This window comes from Zalophus californianus, chromosome 8 (assembly GCF_009762305.2).
Source record: "Zalophus californianus isolate mZalCal1 chromosome 8, mZalCal1.pri.v2, whole genome shotgun sequence".
NCBI lineage: Eukaryota > Metazoa > Chordata > Mammalia > Carnivora > Otariidae > Zalophus > Zalophus californianus.
This window is the reverse complement of record NC_045602.1, coordinates 5248984-5268743: the sequence shown is the minus strand read 5'-3', so window position 1 is coordinate 5268743 and position 19760 is coordinate 5248984. Positions and strand designations below refer to the sequence as shown.

The 19760-nt window shown below is 46.6% G+C and overlaps 1 protein-coding gene across 8 annotated transcripts in view; it reads right to left on the bottom strand.

Annotated features, from left to right (window-relative positions):
* RNF144A (ring finger protein 144A) overlaps positions 1-19760 on the bottom strand; it is a 114367-nt gene that overhangs the window by 91623 nt on the left and 2984 nt on the right. The window contains exons 1-2 of one of the 8 annotated variants that reach the window (XM_027621050.2): positions 19157-19595; positions 18390-18689 (exon numbers count right to left, since the gene is read on the bottom strand). The exons of 4 other annotated variants lie outside the window; for them this stretch is intronic. The gene's annotated coding sequence lies outside the window, so the exon portion shown is untranslated. Of the gene's footprint in view, positions 1-15340; positions 15488-18389; positions 18690-19156; positions 19596-19760 lie in introns of those variants that run through there. 3 more of the 8 variants (XM_027621053.1, XM_027621049.2, XM_027621055.2) reach the window with 3 other exon arrangements.

Sequence of the window (19760 nt, the reverse complement as noted above, 5' to 3'; positions counted from 1 at the left end):
GTCTGCTTGAGATTCTCTCTCTCCCTCTGCCCTCAACCTCTAAAATAAATAGATAAAATTTTTTTTAAAAAAATCGACGGCATGTGACCTTGCTCTCAAAGAGTTCAGACTCGGTAGGAATCTTCATATCTACACACTAACCTTTAAGTGCTTAAAGAAAAAACTGCTTTTAGTGGTTTCTGCCACTTGAAGTAGTAGTTTGTCATCGGAAGCAAAAATGATATACTAAAGCATGGGATGAGTCTTCTCATTTCATAACAGTATGCCCCTATGGTAATTTCAATTTCATTTCAATATAATTTCATTAATTCACTGCTTTATATGAACACAGATACTACATCGAATTATGAACAGAGGTCTCAGTTGTTTGGGATAACCTGAGAAAGCCAATCTGGTGCAAAAGTATGCATTAAAGAAGTTATTCTACTCTGGATAAAGACGATGTGCTATAGATACACAATGGAATATTATGCAGCCATCAAAAAAACAAAATCTCGCCATTGGCAACAACATGGATGGAACTGGAGGGTGTTATGCTGAGTGAAATAAGTCAATCAGAGAAAGACATGTATCATATGACCTCACTGATATGAGGAATTCTTAATCTCAGGAAACAAACTGAGGGTTGCTGGATTGGGGGTGGGGTGGGAGGGACGGGGTGGCTGGGTGATAGACATTGGGGAGGGTATGTGCTATGGTGAGCGCTGTGAATTGTGCAAGACTGTTGAATCACAGATCTGTACCTCTGAAACAATACATTATATGTTAGGGGGAAAAAAAGATAGTAGGAAGGGAAAAATGAAGGGGGGGAAATCAGAGATGGAGACGAACCATGAGAGACTATGGACTCTGAGAAGCAAACTGAGGGTTCTAGAGGGGAGGGGGGTGGGGGGATGGGTTAGCCCGGTGATGGGTATTAAGGAGAGCATGTACTGCGTGGAGCACTGGGTGTTATACGCAAACAATGAATCGTGGAACACTACCTCAAAAACTAATGATGTAATGTATGATGACTAACATAACATAATAAAATAGAATTTAAAAAAAGTTATTCTACTCATTTATTTCTTTCACCAATTGTATGTGCATAAATACATAAATGGGTCCTGTTACTGAGTTATGTATAGTTTTATTCCCTGTGAAAGTAATTCACCAAAGAACAGCTGGAATCACTAAAAAAATTAGGGTTAGGGATAAGCATTCAAAACCTTTAGAAATGTGTTATATGTACATATGCATATATACACTCAGATATTATATATATATATATATCTACACATGCACTCAGGTATTATATATACACATTTCTACATACACTCATATATACATATGCTCAGATATCACATATATGCACTCAAGTATTACATACACACATTTATACATACACTCATAAATACATACTCAGCTATTACATATATGCACTCGAGTATTACATACACACATTTATACATACACTCATAAATACATACACTCAGATATTACATATATGCACTCAGGTATTATATACACACATTTATACATACACTCATATTATATATACATACACTCAGATATTACATATATGCACTCAGGTATCATACGCATACATACAAACACACGCTCAGACATTATCTATACATACATATGCACACTCAGATAAACATCAGGACTGCTGGACCTGCTGAGGGAGCACTGTGGTCAGAAACGGAGCAGCAGGGGACCAGGATGAATGTCCTCACCCCCAGCACCGCTCCCCTCCCCACCCCAGCAGCAGCTCAGGGGCAAGGACACAGTAGCAGAAAACGGCATTTTAGCCAAAGCTGGGTTTTTCCAGGTAACCACGGAAGGAGGAGAAAGGACCACTTTCCAGAAAGAAAGGGAGTGAGAACATACGGGGGCAGTTAACACCGAGAAGGAAAGAGGGCTGACAGTCTCAGTGGGGGACAACTATTTCTGAAGAGCAGGTGCCAAAGGACTAGCTGCACTCAGGGCGGATGGTGATCAGAGTGGGCGCTGGATGTCCAGATGTCAGAATCAGCAGGCATCCCTCCAGGAATGGGCAGCTGACATAAGATGCAAGACAAGGTGACCGGAAGGGAGATCCAGGGAGAAACGGAATCCTAGGTTCAGAATGATCCTCTGTGTAGATGGACAAACAGCAGAAGCAGTAACGGGAAGGGAAGGAAGACAGTGGACTTGTTGGTAAAATCCTCCGTGGGCACAGAGGAGGGCCGGGGGGCGGGGAGGCGGTGGGGTAGGCAGAAGACTCAAAGGAGGGAACAGGGATGGGAAAGTCTGGTGCTCCTGTCTCAAGGGAGCAGGGCACGTTTAGGGAGGAAGAGGAGGAACAGTCTGGAAGCAGCAAGGAGGAGAACGAGGTATCAACCCCACCCTGATAAGTATGCTCTCAGACCTGGTGGCAGACGCAGCACGGGCAAGAACGTAGCCGCTGCACACAAGATCGGCACTCATGCCAGAGAAGCCGCGTCAAGCCCTGGTCCGCGGCCAGACAGCCAGTCAGGGGCAGCTCGAGTCGGTTCAGAGCAGAGCTCCTGCCTCTACCCTCTACCACTCCATGTCCGCTACGCAGATAAATACCTCTTTGTGGTGTCTCCAAACAACTGGAGAAAGACCAGGTCTTCATCAACTAGTGTTGGGACAAAGTCTACAAGTGGGAAAAAAATCAGGCTTGTTTCCTAACAATGCCTAAAGGTAAAACTACAACTTTACCAAAAAAAAAAAAAAAAAAGCTAAATTATTTATAACCCAGGAGGGGAAAGGCCTTTCAAAGCAAACCTCAAAACTAAGGAAGAAAAAAGATGCCATCAGACCAGCAATGATTAAAAATTCAACACTGCTGGATAAAAACTCAATATTGTTGAGTGTGGTGTAATATGAATTTTCGTTTATTGTTTTAGGAGTTTAACAATAGGTGCCATTTTTAAAATGATTTAGAAATAGATCCAAATATAAAATATGCAGGGGCACCTGGGTGGCTCAGCTGGTTAAGCATCTGACTCTTGATTTCGGCTCAGGTCATGATCTCAGGGTTGTGGGATCAAGCCCCAAGCCGGGCTCTTCACTGGGCATGGAGCCTGCTTGAGATTCTCTCCCTCTGCCCATCCCCTTGCTTTCTCTCTCTCAAATAAATAAATAAAATCTTTAAAAATACATATTAAAAAAGCATGCACACCTTTGACCCACCCGTGCCACCCTATTTATTCTACAGATAGACTGACAAAAATATTTCCTATGTCTGTAAAAACATATTCTTGGTAGCACTCTTTGCAAGAGCAAACACTGGAAAGCTACTTAACTGCCCATCAAGAGGGACAAGGTGAATAAATAATACGGTGTCATCCATGAAAGTCAAGAATGAGCCAGACCTGCATGGGTTGGTATGGAGAGATGTCTAAGACATAACAGCAAATAAAAAGTCATAATATAAGATAATTTATACAACAATCCAACTTGTGAACATAAATTTAAGTAATACACTCACACATAATTTTTCTAGAAGAAAGCAGAAAAAGGGAAAACCCATTGATAATCACTTTAGACTAAAGGGAATATTACTTTTCATTTTATTCCTAATTGAACATTTTTAAGTTTTTAGACCTAAGGACATTTTTTTTTTGAGCTAAAGATTTCTGATGCAGAATATTGCCCATGGGAAAATACACATTGAGAAAAAAAAATTATTTTTGTTTGGCCTCACAAAAGATCACATTAAGTACAACATACTGCAATTCCGAATTAAAATCACACAAAAAGGCCCCATTGCTTTGCATTCTCAGGTCCCTGCAGCAAATCCTCGGTGTGGGGCCTGCTCTGACATCTATACAGGGATGAGTCAGTGGAAGCTCACCCTTCTCCTTCTTGTCTCTCTGTCTCCTCTCCATGGTGAATGCACTTTTAGACTTGGTGCCAACCAGCCATCAGCACAGAATTGTGCTCATGAAGAAAAAGACCCCCACTTACCTACAACTCCTTATACACAGACACAAAAGGAATCCAAAGGCAATCCTTCTGCTTCTCCCCAATCTTTCAATTTCCAAGTTGAGAATTTCTTTTAGCTGCTGCCCAACATGCAAGTTACTATTCCCAAAATCAACACAGTTCTATGCATTTCAGCCTAAGCAGCCAAGATGAGTGGAGGTTTTCGCATATGTGATTTGTTTGACTTTAGTATGAATAGAGGTCTTGTCTAGCTTCAAGAAAGCCATCTCTGTCTGTAGGCATTGTACAGTAATGGTCCTGCACGCTGGGGGACAGAGGGCCCCACAGGCATCCCCTCAGAGCTGCCCTGCAGTGAGTTATTCCACACTTGTCTTCTCTGGGAGAAAATAAAATAGTTTCTCCAATAATCAAGAATTTGTGAAATTAGCTATGGAACAAATTCATTGGCTCATTGACTATCAATTCATTAAATGAGTTGTTTTTTTAATTCTCTTGTTGTGATAAAAGGCATTTGGCTAATTCTACCATCACTCCTGATTCTGAGAAATGACTCATAAAAATGAAGCTGATTCTTAGCTTTAAACCTGCTCACACAAAGGGCGGACTGATTTACCCAACTGGATACCGAGTTAGGCACAAAATAAGAAGCCTGTTAGAGTAGAGGCATTCATTACTGAAGGAAAAAAAGAAGATTGGAACGGTGAGATAAAGCATACACCAACTTTAAAGAACTTAGAAAATAATTCCTTTGACTATATAGTTTGAAAAGTAATAAGGTACATTTTATGGCTGATAAGGAAAAAAATCTCCAGATTAAGTAGCAAAAAGCAGTACGCAGTATTTCCCATTTACAAAAGGAGGTGAGGGGGGCTGGCGTGCAAGTATATTTAAGAAATGGATTAGAGGCTAAAGGCCAGGGGCAGGAGAAAGAATTGCTTTGCACTATAAAAGTTTTTGTACTGCAAGATTTTTAAATTTTTAATGTACCACATATTTTTTATTGAAGTGAAATTCACATAACATAAAATTAACCATTTGAAAGTGAACAATTCAGTGGGCATTTACTACATTCACAATGTTGTACAATCAGCACCTCCAGTTCCAAAACACTTCCATCACCCCAAAATAATACACATCACCCATTAAACAGGGATTCTCCACCCCACCGCCCACCACCCAGTTCCTGGCAACCAGCAATCTACATTCCATCCCTATGGTTTTACCTATTCTGGATATTTCATAAAAATGGGATGACACAGTAAGTGACTTATGTCTGGCTTCTTTTGTACTTCATTTTTAAAAACTAACATTTAAATCAAATATTTCCTGGAAATATTCTATCCAAGTCATTCACTGTAGTTTTTTTTTTTTCCAAAAATATTTGAAGGCCTAATATCTGTAAACCAATTATATCATGGCCCATAGATGACAGAGAAATGAAACAATCCATGCAAAGATTATCCAGATAATCATTTTCCGCTTAATAGTGCAAAGGTTATCAGGCGACTGAGAATTTTGAACACAAAACCACCGCAGAATATTTTGCAAGGTATCATAAGTCATCTAGAAGAAACAGGATGTTGGAGCCAAAGCTGGAAGGGAATAGAGGGCTCATTACATTTTACTTACAGGTTAGAAAGTCAAAGCCCACACGCACAAAATTGGCCAGCTTCACACTGCAGCGAGAGCCTTGTGTCCACTACCACGGCCAGGCCTCCACAGGGCTTGTAAATGAACAAACAAGAGCAAGGAAGAAGAGCACATGTGGGTATAAAACTCTGAGGGTGGGAGCTTGAGGTTTCAGCTCCAACAAGTACGACACAGGGAAGCTGTTGGTCACATCCTCCCAAGAAATGGCTGGACAAACGAACAACAGAGCACTTCTTTCCACCATTAGAAAATGGGTCACAGGGCAAACCAACCCCCGAAATCTGGAGAGAGGGGAGACAGAGTCACAGCCAAGATCTGCTCACCAGGAGAATCTACCGGGGCCACAACTTATAGAAACACCTGCATGGTAATTTTCATGAATTGCTGGGAGGCTGAGTCTGAACTAGCTTAAGAGTGAAAAAGAAACCTCTAGGAGCCACAGTCTTGAGGGAGCCACAGTTTCGTGGGTTTGACATCGCCCACTCCAGGGGAATCCCACCAGGTTCTCACACAAAGAGCCAAGAAAATCCCATTCCCAGTTTAGGCCAAGGGAAAAGTGACCAGATGAAGGATGCCTGGAGTGGTCCACGTGACACAGACTCATCCTGCAGGCCTCCCCTAACCTGAGGAAGGGCAGTGACCTGACTCCAGCCCTGCATCCTCCTCAGCTCACCCAAGGAGGGACAAAATAGCTCAGGAACCCTGGAGAGGGCTGGGTACACAGGCCTGCTGGGAGACAGAGGGTTCATCCTGAGAGTACAGAATGTTCCCCTGCCCCTCAACTTACCACCCATGAACCGGGACAACTCAACAGGGAGAAAACCCCAAAGACCACAGGGCAGATGAAAACAGAACCCTAGAGCAACTGAAGCCTCTGGCACCTACAACTTCAGCACACAATGAACACAGTTCAGCTCCTAGCCAGATTAACCTAAAACCTCACCCTAAAGGCCCTTTACCTTAGTTCCTACACCAAATGCCAACAACAACGGAAAACCCACAAAGCATGCCAAATGGCAAGAAAAATCAGAATCTGAAAGGACAGCAAGCATCAAAACAAAACTCAGAGAGGACCCAGATATTGGAATTATCAGACAGGCAATTTACAATAATCATGATGAATGTGTTAAAGGCACTAATGGAAAAAGTAGACAAAATGCAAGAGCACATGGGTTATACCAGCAGAGAGGTGGAATCTTAAAGAAAGAACCAAAGGAAATGGTAGAATAAAAACCCTGCTAAAGAATGAAGAATGCCTTTGTCAGGCTCACCAGTAGATAGGGCAAAGCCAACAGGAAAAGCAGTGAGCCTGAAGAGAATTCGACAGAAATTCCCACACTAAAATACAAACAGAAAAAAAAGAAAAAAAAAAAAGACAGAACATCCAAGAACTGTAGGATAATTTCAAAATATATAACACATACAAAAGGGGAACACCAGAAGAAGAGAGAACAGGGCAAAAAAAAAAAAAAAAAAATTGAAGTGAGAATGGTTGAGAATATTCCAAAATAAATGACAGACACCAAACTATGGATTCAGGAAGCTCAGAGAACATAAAGCAGATAAATACCAAAAAAAAAAGAAAAAAGAAAAAAAGTACACCAAGTAGTATCACAGTCAATTGCAAAAATCGAAGACAGAGTGAGATTCTTGAGAAAAGCCAGAGACGGGGAGAAACGCTACATCAAGAGAGGAGCCAGAACAAGAGTCAGGTCTGACTTCCCTTCGGAAACCATACAAGCCAGAGGAGAGCAGAGGGGGGTATTTAAACCACTGAAAGAAAAACACCAACGTAAGATTCTATTTCCGGCAAAACTATCCTTCAGAAGTGAGAAAAAACACTCTCCGATAAGCAATGACTGAGGCAGTGTGTTACCAGCTGTTCTGCCCCACAAGAAATGTTAAAAAGTTCTTCAGAGAGAAGGAAAGTGATATGTCAAAAACACAGATCAACATAAACACAGGAAGAGAGAGAAGGAATAAATGAAGTTAAAATAAAATATTTTGGGGGTGCTTGGCTGCCTCGGCCAGAGGAGCATGTGACTTTTGATCTTGAGGTCATGAGTTCAAGCCCCATATTAGATGTAGAGATTACTATAAATAAATAAATGGATAAATAAATAAATAAACTCTTTAAAAAAATAAAATACTTCATTTTTCTTATTTCTAACTGATGTAAAAGAAAATTGTTTCAACAGTAATAACAGCAATGTATTGGGTAATTATAGCACATGGGTAAGAGGAATGCACAAAGTCATAAGGGAACAGAGAGAAGACCCGGCAATATTGTTATAAGATAACGTTATTACATATCAAGTGGCACAGTATTATTTGAAAGTGGGCTTAGTTTACTTAACAAACATATATTGCAAACTCTAGGGCAACTACCAAAAAATGTTAGAAATTAGTATAACTGATACGTTAACAGAGCAGAGGAAAAAGGAATTATATACAATATTCAGAAGCAAAGAAGGGAAAAAAACAGATGTAATGACTAAAAACAATTACAGGGCACCTAACTGGCTCAGTGGGTGGAACCTGTGACTCTTGATCTCTTACATAAAAATAAAATCTTTAGGAGTACCTGGCTGGGTCAGTGGTAGAGCATGTGACTCGTGATCTCAGAGTTGTTAAGTTCGAGTTCTACATTGGGTACAGGGTCCTGGGATTGAGCTCCGAGTCAGGCTCCCCGCTCAGCGGGAAGTCGGCTTCTCCCTCTCCCTCTGCCCCTCTCCCCGACTCATACACTCTCTCCAAATAAATAAGTCTTTTAAAAAATAAATAAAACAAAATCTTAAAATAAATAAACAAATAAAAATAAAATCTTAATTACAAACAGTAGATATTAATCCAACTATATCAGCAATCACTTTAAATGTGAACAGTCTGAATATACTGGATAAAAGTTAAAAGACAGAGATTTCCAAGGTGGATAAAAAAGCAAGACTCAACTCGACGTTGTTTAAAGAAATCCACTGTAAATAAAAAGGCTCCTTTTAAAAGTAAAGGGGTGGAGAAGGATATAACATGCTAATGCTACTCCAAAGAAAGCTAGAGTAGCTATATTAATTTCAGACAAAGCCAACTTCAGAACAAGTAAAATCACTGTAGATAAAGAGGGACATTACATAAGGATACAGGGGTCTGTTCTCCAAGACATAATAACACTAAACATATACGCAACTAACAACAGAGCATCAAAACACAGAAGCAAAAACTGACAGACATGCAGGAAGAAATCCACAAATCCACAATCATAGCTGCACACCACCACTCCTTTCAGGAACTGACAGATCCAGCAGGCAGAAAATCAGTCAAGACATAGTTGACCAAAGAAGCACTAACAATCAACTTGGTTTATCTGACACAGAATATTCCATCCAACAACAACAGAATATACTTTCCTACAGCTAATAGGAAACATTCTGGGCCATAAAACCCACCTTAACAAATAAAAAAACAAAATTGAAATCATATAAGCTCTGCTTTCACATCACAATGGTACTAAATTACAAGTCAATGACAGAAAATTGGAACATCCCCAAATATCTGGAGATTAAACAGCACACTTTTATTTTTTTTTTTTTTTTATTTTATTTTTTTTTTATTTTATTTTTTTTTAAACAGCACACTTTTAGATAACATTTGGGGCAAGGAAGAAGTCTCAAAAAAATAAATAAATAAAAAACATTTTGAACTGAATGAAAATAAAAATAAAACTTACCAAATGAGTACCATGTAGCAAAGGCAGTGCTTACAGGGAAAGTTGGAACATTAAACGCATAGATTAGAAAAGCAGAAAGATCTAAAGTCAGCCCTCCAAGCTGCCTCTTTAGGAAATGAGAGTTAGAAAAGCAATTTAAGCCCAAAGCAAGCAGAAAAAAAGACAAAATAAACTGGTGCAGAAATCAATGAAATCATAAACAGGAAAACAAGAGAGAAAAAACAACAAAATCAGGGGCTGGTTCTTCAAAAGATCCATAAAATTGATAAACATCTAGTCAGGCTAAAATTGTGAAGGATAAGATGGGTACAGAGGTCCTTCGTCTACCAGCAATGCCACGTTCACTGGCATCATCACTGAAAACATGTAACAAAACAACAATTAAAAGAGGAAAAATAGGGAAAGGAGGAAATACGGCTTTATTTCCTTTAGGCTGTCTCTGTTTTAGTCGAAATGCTAGAGTAGCAGCCTTGACAGGTCTAACGGTTTCTGTTTTCGAAGATCAGAAGGGCAGTCTTTTTTTCAACCAGGAAGTGTTTCCCAGAGGGAACTGGGGTACAGCAGGCAGCGCTCCCCACTTCCTCACGTCTCACACTTGTGAATCTGCCTTCTGGACAGGCCTTCCACGGTTTCTCTAAGTTTTCTTATTCACAGTTTACTTAATTCTTACAGAAGGCCCAAAAAGATAGTAATCCGAGTACTGTTCTCACTTTTTAGATGAATAATATGGGGAGTTTACAGAGAGGCTCAAGGTCTTTGCAGAAGGCCTAGTGGGATCTGAAGCCTGGAGCAGGATTCAGGGCCCCATCCCTGCAGTCTTGCGACCCTGCCCTCAAGTCGGGACCACAACTGCTGAGCTGTAATGTGCTCTGCAGGTCACACGGTCACACTCCTGAGGGTAACTGCCTGTGGTCAGATGTGCAGAGCTGTGACATAAACCACCCTGAAAGAGAGCCCTGCAGGAAAAATGTGGGAGTTTGTATGGCTTGCTTCATTTATCAATAACAGAAGCTTTCTCCTTGTTCATTACCCGTTCCCCTTCGAGCCTGCGGCAGTGAAACCACCATTGGAGATACAGTTAATTTATCTGTTGAAAGACATCTTTGTTGTGTATGAAGTAATAAAATGGTGTGCACTGGTGGGCAAAATTTACAATTAAATAAATTTTAAAACCAAAATCATTTATTTCACTGTAAAATATAACCACAATTTAAAAATCAAACGTAGGGGCGCCAGGGTGTCTCAGTCAAACATCTGACTTTTGATCTCAGCTCAGGTTATGGTCTCAGGGTCAAGGGACTGAGTCCTGCAACGGGCTCTGAGCTGCGCCAAGAGCCTGCTTAAGAGTTTCTCTCTCCCTCTCCCTCTTCCCCTCCTTTTTCTCCCTCCGCCCCCACCCTCCCCGTCCCTCTCTAAAAAAAAAAATCAAAAATAGAAAATGCCACAATCCAATCCTTACTATTTATGATCCCTTTCCTCAGCATATTTTCCAGGTTCAAACCACATGGTACATGGCAACTGGGTCTCACAGTTGTTTTCGCTTCATGATATATTATAAACATTTTCCCAGGTCCGCAATCTCCAAAAATCTTATCTAATTAGAGCAGGATATTTACTTAACCATACTTAGATGTTTTCCATTTGGGACTGCTATTTAAACTACACACACACACACACACACACACACACACACACACACACACACACGAGAAGCATTTGTGCATAAAGATTTCCTTCCTTCTCCCACATTCAGTATCACTTCCTTGAGCTAGATACCCCAAAGTGCAACTGTCCAAAGTATTTGTGGTTGCAAGTAAAAATCAAGCATTTATCCTGAAACCGTCCTTCCCCCTCAGCCCAACCCCATTTAGGCCTAGAAATGCATTCCTTCTGCTGAGCCAACATGATTTACCCTTACCCGCTTCCTGCTCTGTCAGAGCCCACCCACTTCATCATATTAGCCATCATATTAGCCAATGTTCCTTTTACCTAATTCCTCTTAGAAATTCTTTTCAATAACAATTTCGTGTTTACCAAGAAAAATCTTTCTTACTAACCAAAGTATTTATTGTCACGTAATGGTAGTTATATTGTAACTAGACTGACTTCTAGATAAAACAGTATGGTATAGATAACAGAGAGTCCATACAAGGAAAGGTCCATATATAATTTAAACTAAAATCATACGAACGACGTGTGCAGCTTCCAGATGATTATTCTTGTTAGCAGCTCAGTTAAGGGTGTTTGCCATTTGGGATCCGCTTACAGATGCCATTGGGCTTAAAAACCACCCTATGGGGGTGCTTCAGAAAGAAGAATGCATAAACCTTCAGGCAGATCTGAAGGTCCTTTTATTTTTTTTTTTTAAATGGCTTGAGTCGATTTAAAAAAGTTTAACACCCTGAAGCTGAGTGTATCGGGTCCTGTGCTGGGAACAGGAGTAAGACATGCCCTTCCTCCAGGAAGCCCAGCCTGCCACAATGCACCCCAAGAAAGTGTGGCAAATAAACACGGACCTCCGAGTCTCCGCTCTACCACCCAGGAGAACTGGAAAGAGGACAGACGCACAGAGGGCAGTACCTAGGTCAGGGATGTTTTACTTCCCAGTAAATAGTGCCCTCACTTCAGGTTAAACCTAATTTCTATAGAACTGTGCCTTGAGTTTCTCTTGACTAAATGGCAGTTATATTTTGTTGACAAAATAGGACAAGTGTGTCAACATCAATTTTGCGGGTTTTTTTTTTTTTTTTTTAACACTTTGGAGCTAATACCGGTCTCCAAGATTTAAAAATATTTCATTTTGCAAAGCTCACAGGCCGGAGGCTCGGTGCCTGCTGTGCCCGGCGAGTAAAAGGATGCTGTCTCTCCACGCCACGTCATCCACAAAATGCCAGAGCAGCTCAGGGACACCATGAGGCCTGAGGGGGCCACACAGAGCTCCCAGGAAGTGGCAGGAGGGGAGCCAGCAGGATGCCCAGCGGAGAAGGCAGCGGGGATGCGGGAGAAAGCGGGGGATGCGGGGGCAGGGGGTACCCTGGGATGCCCCAGACCACGGGGGCTTGTCAGTCGACAGCCGGAAATGCCGCCAGCCAGGGACAGCAAGACGGAGAATGGAACCGGCCAGCAAAAGCCACAGGCTTCCAAGATGCAGGAGAAAAGAGAGAGCGGGGGTTCAACGAGGAAGGCATTCTCTCCGCCAGCCTTCACTGCTCCCGGACCTGTGCGACGTGCGGGGGCTGCGTTCGGCTTGATCCCAGGAGGCCGGTGGGGAGAGTGCCACCGTATGGGGAAAACCACAGCGGGGGCTGGGAGAGAGACAGGGGGACCACAGGGGGGTAGAATTAGGAGGACCTGTAGCAATTAACCCAACGCCAAGGTGAGGGTCAAGGCAAATTTCAAAAGATCAAAATGTAACGTCTGTCCAACCCAAGCTCCTCATTTTATACACTGAAAAAAAAACACAGTCCAAGGATATTTGCGTCTGAATTGATACTGAATCGAGCTCAGTTCCTTGAAGAGTCAACCCTGAATAATACGGGCTACAGAGAAGAGGGTGCACAAACAGGCCACGCCAGGCAGGAATCTCAAGCATCCAGGGCTAAACTCGAGACACTGTCAGTGGAGAGTGACAACACGAACACGGCCCCAGTCAGTACCAGACACGCTACTGGGCAGCCCACCAGTGGATAACCCCAGTCCCGGCACGCACACGCCCGCCTGGGCCCTCTACACAGGGGCGCAGCTCCTCGAAAGCCCCGTGGACCCCCAAAGAACCAGGCTGGGCCTAGTCCTTCCAGAGCAGCACTACGGCAAGGAAATAGAGCAAGGAGATATAATGTGAGCCGCATCTGTGATTTTACATTTTCTGGCACATTTTTAAAAATTTTTTTTAAAGATTTATTTATTTGAGAGAGAGAGAGAGAGAGAGAGAGAGAGAGTAGGGGCAGGAGCAGAGGGAGACAGAGAATCTCAAGCAGACTCCCCAGGAAGCAGGGAGCCTGACACAGGGCTTGATCTCAGGACCCTGAGATCATGATCCGAGCCGAAACCAAGAGTCAGGAGGAAGCTTAACCAACGGTGCAACCCAGGAGCCCCTGCCACATTTTCTTAAAAAGTAAAAATAAGCATGGGAAATTAATGTTAGTAACATTCTATTTAAATAAAGAAAATCACGTCAACATGCAATCAATATAAAAGTTATTACTGAGATATTTTGTGTTTACAGTGTGCGTTTTCACACGAGATCTCGGAAACCAGGTGTGCTTTCTACACAGACAGTCCAGCTCCCTTGGGACTGGCCACAGTGCAAGGGCTCAGGAGCCCAGGGAGCCAGTGGCTACCGGCTGGACAGTCCAGCCCCCCGTGCTCTCCCCCTCTGCCCATCTGCTCGGGTTGGCTTCTGCCGCACCCGGAGAGGTCCTGCCTTCCCCGGGTAAACCCAATCTTCTAGAGAGCAGCCTTCTCTGCCAGGCCGGCAGGACACAGCCCAAGCTGGTCCCGAGCTGGTCCCCCGGAGAAAGCCTGCACCCACCAGCCTGCACGTGGCCAGGAACTGAGAGAAAACAAGGTCACCGTCAAGGAAGCAGGGCATTGGGCCAGAGGAGGAGGAGGGCTGGGAGTGATTAAAGTATTAACAGGTAAGAACTGTCCCCTTGGCCACTCTGCTTAATGGGAAGAACATGTTCATTTAAGAACAAGCTGAAAATATTTCCTTCGGAGACGTGCGCACGTTTGCATATTCCAGAGCCCAGCACCTGGGTGAGGACTCAGTGAATATTTATTCAGCATTAAAAAAAAAAAAAATGCACCCTAAGTTTTGAGCTATTTCACAAATAGGGAAAGTGGAGGGTGAGCGACGTTGCCAGAGGATAGGGAATTCCTGTGTGTCCCAACCGGTTGTTTTTCCTGGAGCGGAACTGGAACTTACAAAATTCCAGAAGTTGAAGAGGGTCATACCTGCCTAGCGATTACGGAACGCCGTAACCCTCTTGTGCCAGAAAGGCCTCCCCAGCCCCCTTCCCTCCCTCGCTCCTTGTCCTGGCCCTCACTGGGTAACCCTTCACCTGCTGGAGGTTTGCCAGATGAATGGGCGAAAGAACAAAAGAAGGAACGGAGAACGGGGAGACTGCTTCCGGGAGGGTCTCCGAAGGGAAAAAAGGCCTGTGAAGCTCAACAAATATTTCCGGAGCACCTACTCCGTGCCAGGCACCGGGCCAGTGGCTCAGGGGCACAGAGATGCACAGGACAAGGCGGTGACCTCCCGCTCCCCGCTGCACCTGAAACTCCAACTGCCCAGGGAAGGTTCGGATGCGCTCACGCTACATTGGCAAGAGCCCAAGGCTACGGAAGCCACGCGCACACCGGTCCGGACCGTGGCCCGTACGGGCTCCTCCCTTTCCAAGAAGAGCAGGCGAGACCAGCAAGGGCAATTCCCGACCCCACAGTCCGGGCACGCACCACACCAGGCAGCGGGCTTCGGGCTCAGGGATGGTCGTCCCGGCCCCCGCGGCCTCTCGCTTCCCTGGACCACCCGGTTCACTGGGACCCACACAGAGGCAGCCGCGGTACTTGCCGAAAAGCCTGTTCTTCTCTGAAAGGACAGATGTAGCCGAACTCCCCCCACCTCTCTGGCCCCTAAACAGGGAAGGGAGCTGGCAGCGGTGCTGAGCCATCCGGACCCCGGGGCGCCCAGCAGGAGGGCGGGCGAAGACAGGCCGAGGACAGCGGAGCCACAGAGCAGAACCTGGTGCTCTGAGCAGCCCAGAGCGGCCGAACCCTCCCGCCGCCACGGAGGAAACATGAACCAGATGCTCTAAGTCCTTGCTCATGAGCCAAACACACGGGATCGTACGAAGACACACAGTTAATGTGCTACGGGTCCCTCTGTGTCCCCAAAAGATATGCTGGCCTCCTAACCCCCCGAATCCGTGAATGTAACCTCCTCAGGGTCTTTGGCAACAGGGCAGGCCCGACTCCGGAAGAAGCGGTCACTAGGTGCTGCTGCCCACGTTCATTCATTCAAATTACCATAGTCACCGTCCCAGAGGCTGGGTGGCTTGTCAACAAAAAACACTCATTTCTCACAGTTGTGGAGGCTGCAAGTCCCAGACCGAGGTGCTGGCAGATTCGGTGTCTGGTGAGAGCCTGCTGCCTGGTTCAGCCACCCCATCCACTCGCTATGTCCTCACGGCAAGAGGGGCCAGGGGGCTCTCTGGGATCTGTTTATTAGGACACCGATCCCATTCATGAGCGCTCCCCACTCATGACCTAAGCGCCTCCCAAAGGCCCCACCTCCTCACACATCACACAGGGTATTAGGTTTGGGGGGACGCCCGCTGGGTGTAGAGACGGCCCCCATGCAAGCAGACAGAGGGGAGTCAGGAAGACGTCAGGGCCCAAGCCTGGGAGGAGGAGACTACACCCCGGCACACAGGTGGTTTCTCAGGGTCCCACAAGCTGAGGGAATACAGATACCTTTTCTCTTCTTTTCTCTGCTACATCCGACCCTATCCGCCACACCACTGGCCTCCCACGGGAACCACACTATCGGTTCCCAGGGCCCGTGGCTAACGCTTCATTGAGACAGAAAGAAGAAAGAAGTGACTGTGATCTCAGCAGAGCACCGGCTCTGTCTCATCCACACCAGGCACTGGGACCGCCGCACCTGCCAAGCGATTAGGAAGAAGGAGACACAGTTTTAGCCAATAAATTCCCATCCCGGGGCGCCAGCTCTGAAAGTCTTCTGGAAGCTCTTTCTATTCCACTGTCCTAGGACTACCGAGCACCACCGTGTGCGCTCCCGAGAAGTACTGTGGAACAACGGGGGCGTTAGGAAAAATTACTTTCTGGGACTGTTTGTTTCACAAACAGGGGCCCCCGGGGTCCCCGCAAGCCTTCACACTTCCCGAAGCAAAGCTTCTTCTGGAACACACACCCTGTGTGATGCTTTTGAATGGAAACTGGAACCGCAGACCAAAGGAGAGCGTAAGGCACTCAAGAAATGGAGAATATACTGGGTACTACAAATTAATCCACACACACGCTCTAGGATCTTTGCAGCTGATGTGCTTCAGTTCCTCTGCGTGGAGAACCACGTGAATCAATGGCCCATAGTGCATTTACCTGACGAACACTCTAGGAACGCCAACCACCTCTTTACCCAGAGCACCTCAGTCTCCCACTACAAAGATCCAAACTGATAAGGCTGATGGAGCCCACCTCCCTCTCCTGCCCCCGAGGGCCTGGCCACCACTCAACATGCTCAAGAACAAATCCTACCTGGCCCCACATCTCGGGCCTCCCGGCATGCCAGCACGGAGCTGCCCCTTCCACGCTACCCTGCCCTCCACGTCGACACTCGTTCACGACCGCCTCCAGAGTCCCCGCAACACACATTAGGAGCCGCACACTGTGGTCCTTGTGCACACCCGCAGGGCAAGGCCCACTTCTGCCTCATGCTCCCCAGCATCACAGAGCTCCTCAGGCTACATGGCCGCCTCCAGGCAGCCCACACAAAGCTCTTGTCTGGCACGGGAACTGATGTGGTCTGCTGCCACGGGACCCAGGACTGGCAAGGCCTTCCATCCTGCATCCCTGACCCACAGGGCTGCGTGCCCCTTCATCCTCCAACCCAGACAGACACTCCCGTGAGTTTTGCGTTCAGCTTCTTACCGTCCTGAGGCGTGCTGCTCAGTGGACTCACCTCCCAGAGAGAACCTTCGATTTGCTCAGATCACAGGAGCACAAAACGTAAACTCAAATCCCATTTCTTCGTTTCCCTCGTGAGCCACGTTTCTCGATCTTGGATTCAATCACCTAACAAAAATGCACTAGAAAGTGCATGATACCCACTAAGGGAATGCAAAAATGAGTAGATTCTTACCCTTGTAGGGCTTATGATTTAGCAGAGGAAATCAAACGGTTACATAAATCACGAAAATTAGACGAGAGAGTTTTTAAGTACGATCACAGGTTGTGAAGGAAAAGTTGCTATGGAAGCCCCTGGAAGAGCGAACATTTCGGCCTGCGGACGGGAGAGAGCAAGCCAGGGCTTGGGAGGGAAGGGGCTGGCCGGGCCGAGGCCTGCAGTCCCAGCCTGTGTTCCACACCACCTCCGGGGCCCCAGCGCAAGATGCCAGTACCTGGGGAGTAGACACCCCCCCAATCCCCACGTTAATGATTCTACAGCTTTGAGAAGAAGGCAATAGGTGTTCTGAGCCTGGAAGGACTGCTAAGAAGGGGGCACGCAGAGATGGCAGGAGGACGCCCCGGGGCCCCCGTCTGGAGGCTGCTGCGAGAACCGCCCCGGAGAGATGGGCTGGGGCCACACAGTGAAGAATCCCAAAGGCTCAGCCAAGAGGCACACTCATTACTCAGCAAGCAACGGGGGTAGCTGAGGGTGTCCCGGCAGCAACGCGACAAGAGGTCCGTGGAGAGATGATGAGGGACCCCGGTGGGATCGACACAAAGCTTCCCAAGAAAGCCAAAAACTACCTGTGTTGATTCTGGCTTCGGAGCACGCGTTTAAGAGAACGTTTTACCTCGAGGAAGAAGAGGGTGCCTAACGCAGAGGTCTGCACGTCTCTGGGAAGGGGACGTTTCCCAGCACCCACAAGCCGGGGGAGAGGGCCAGCCTCTCTGACCAGCAGGCTGCCCTTCCTGCAGGGGATGCAGCAGAGCCTGATGGCGGACGGCAAGGGGTGGGGGGCAGGACATTCTACAGGCAAGCCAGCCACTGAGGGCAAGTAGGAAGACTCAGAGCCCGTCAGCAGCCGGTTAACACAGGTCCCAGAGGCAGGGCTCCTCACTGTCCGCAGGCCAGCAGGTCAGTGGAAGTCTGGAAGGGATTCTCCCCATGTTTGATGCAGCCTGCACGGGCCCACCTCCCCCCAGAGAACCTTAAAATGCTGCCTCCCCCAAAGTCACACATGCCCTGTTCCAAAGAACTGCTTGGAAGCTGACCCTTCGGCAGCCAAAAAAAGGTCCCAGGAAAATCATTTAGGTGGGAGGCATTCCGAGGACAGACACAAACCCCTGTTTAACCAATAACCCTGCGAGAGACACAGTCAATACGCACTCTGTGATCTGGAAGCTCCCCTCTGTTCTACTGTGTCCGGGCGCAGGCCCGCCCACAGAGCTGTACCAGTTGGGGCAGAAGCTACGGGAGCCTGTAGCTGCCCGGTCCTCCGCTGGGGCTGACTCCCAGCTCCGAGGCTCTCAACGGCAGGCCACAGGCTGCTGCAGGCCGGGGAAATCACAGCGGCCTCGCTCAGGGCACTCTGAAGACAAGAGGACAGGTTCCTGGGTTGTAAAAGGACGGCTGCTGCCTGTGGTTCTGCTCACCTTCTCTGAACCAAATCTCCTCCAGCACGCAGACCTGGGGGGGGGGGGGGGTGGGGGTGGGGAGGGAAATGGAGGGACAGAGGCTCCAAAACAAAACAAGGAAAATCCCACACTGGCACGACCTTCCAGAAGACACCAGCCATGAAAGCAACTGTCTACACGGGGGAATCTTGGTTTGAACGGCGTTCACAGACAGCTAGCCTCCTCGAGAACAGGACCCTGGCAGCGCAGCCGGCTCTAAGCTCCCAGCCCACCCCGGCTATTGCTTGCTGTTCCCAGGCTCAGAATCTGACCTTGACCTTCCAAAGTGGCCCGGCCAATGGGGACTCATCCTTCAAGTCCCTGGCATCACCGGCTGCAACCATGGCCCGCTGCACTCTGCATGCCAACCCCACTGTTAGAACAGTCTGTCAATGCACTGGCTTCCACCCCCAGACTGTGGCCGCCCCAAGGTCACAGAATATATCCTTCTCGGAGTCCCACGCGGGCTTCAATACTTACCATGTGCCTGGCCTCGGACAACCCAACCGCTCTCTGCTGCACCTCCGTGCTCTGCCAGGTGGGGACAGGAGTCAGGGAGGGCTGTCTGAGAACTGAGTCCACAGCCAGGGCCCCGTCAGCACCCGGGGACGGGGCCTGCTACGTGCCTGGTAACCACAGTTCCCTCTCTCTCCTGGGCAAACACTAGGTGAACTCTAAAATGTTGGCTGACACACCAGTTCCCAGCATGCAGGGAACTGATTTTTCCCTGTAACATCGCATCCGCCTTTCAACTTGCTCTTCATTGGAAGCCCTGCTCTCAGAGTCCAGGCCCCTGAGGAAATACGTTCCAATTCAGGTTTTAGATTCCAGGAGTGAAGGAAGATGGACACTCTCATCACCAAGAACCACCCCCTCCAAAGCCTAGCTCTCAACTCGTCCTTTGTAGGCAAAGACATTCTTCTCCAAAAATCCCTAAAATTGTTGCGTTTGGTAGTTACCCTGCAATAGTCCTCCTGGAAAACCCCTTTAAGGCAGCACATTATGATTTTTGGATCTTGGAAATAACCTCAGCCAACACCTGAGTTTTATAGTGGAAGGAACTGGGGCCAGGCGAGAAGGTTAA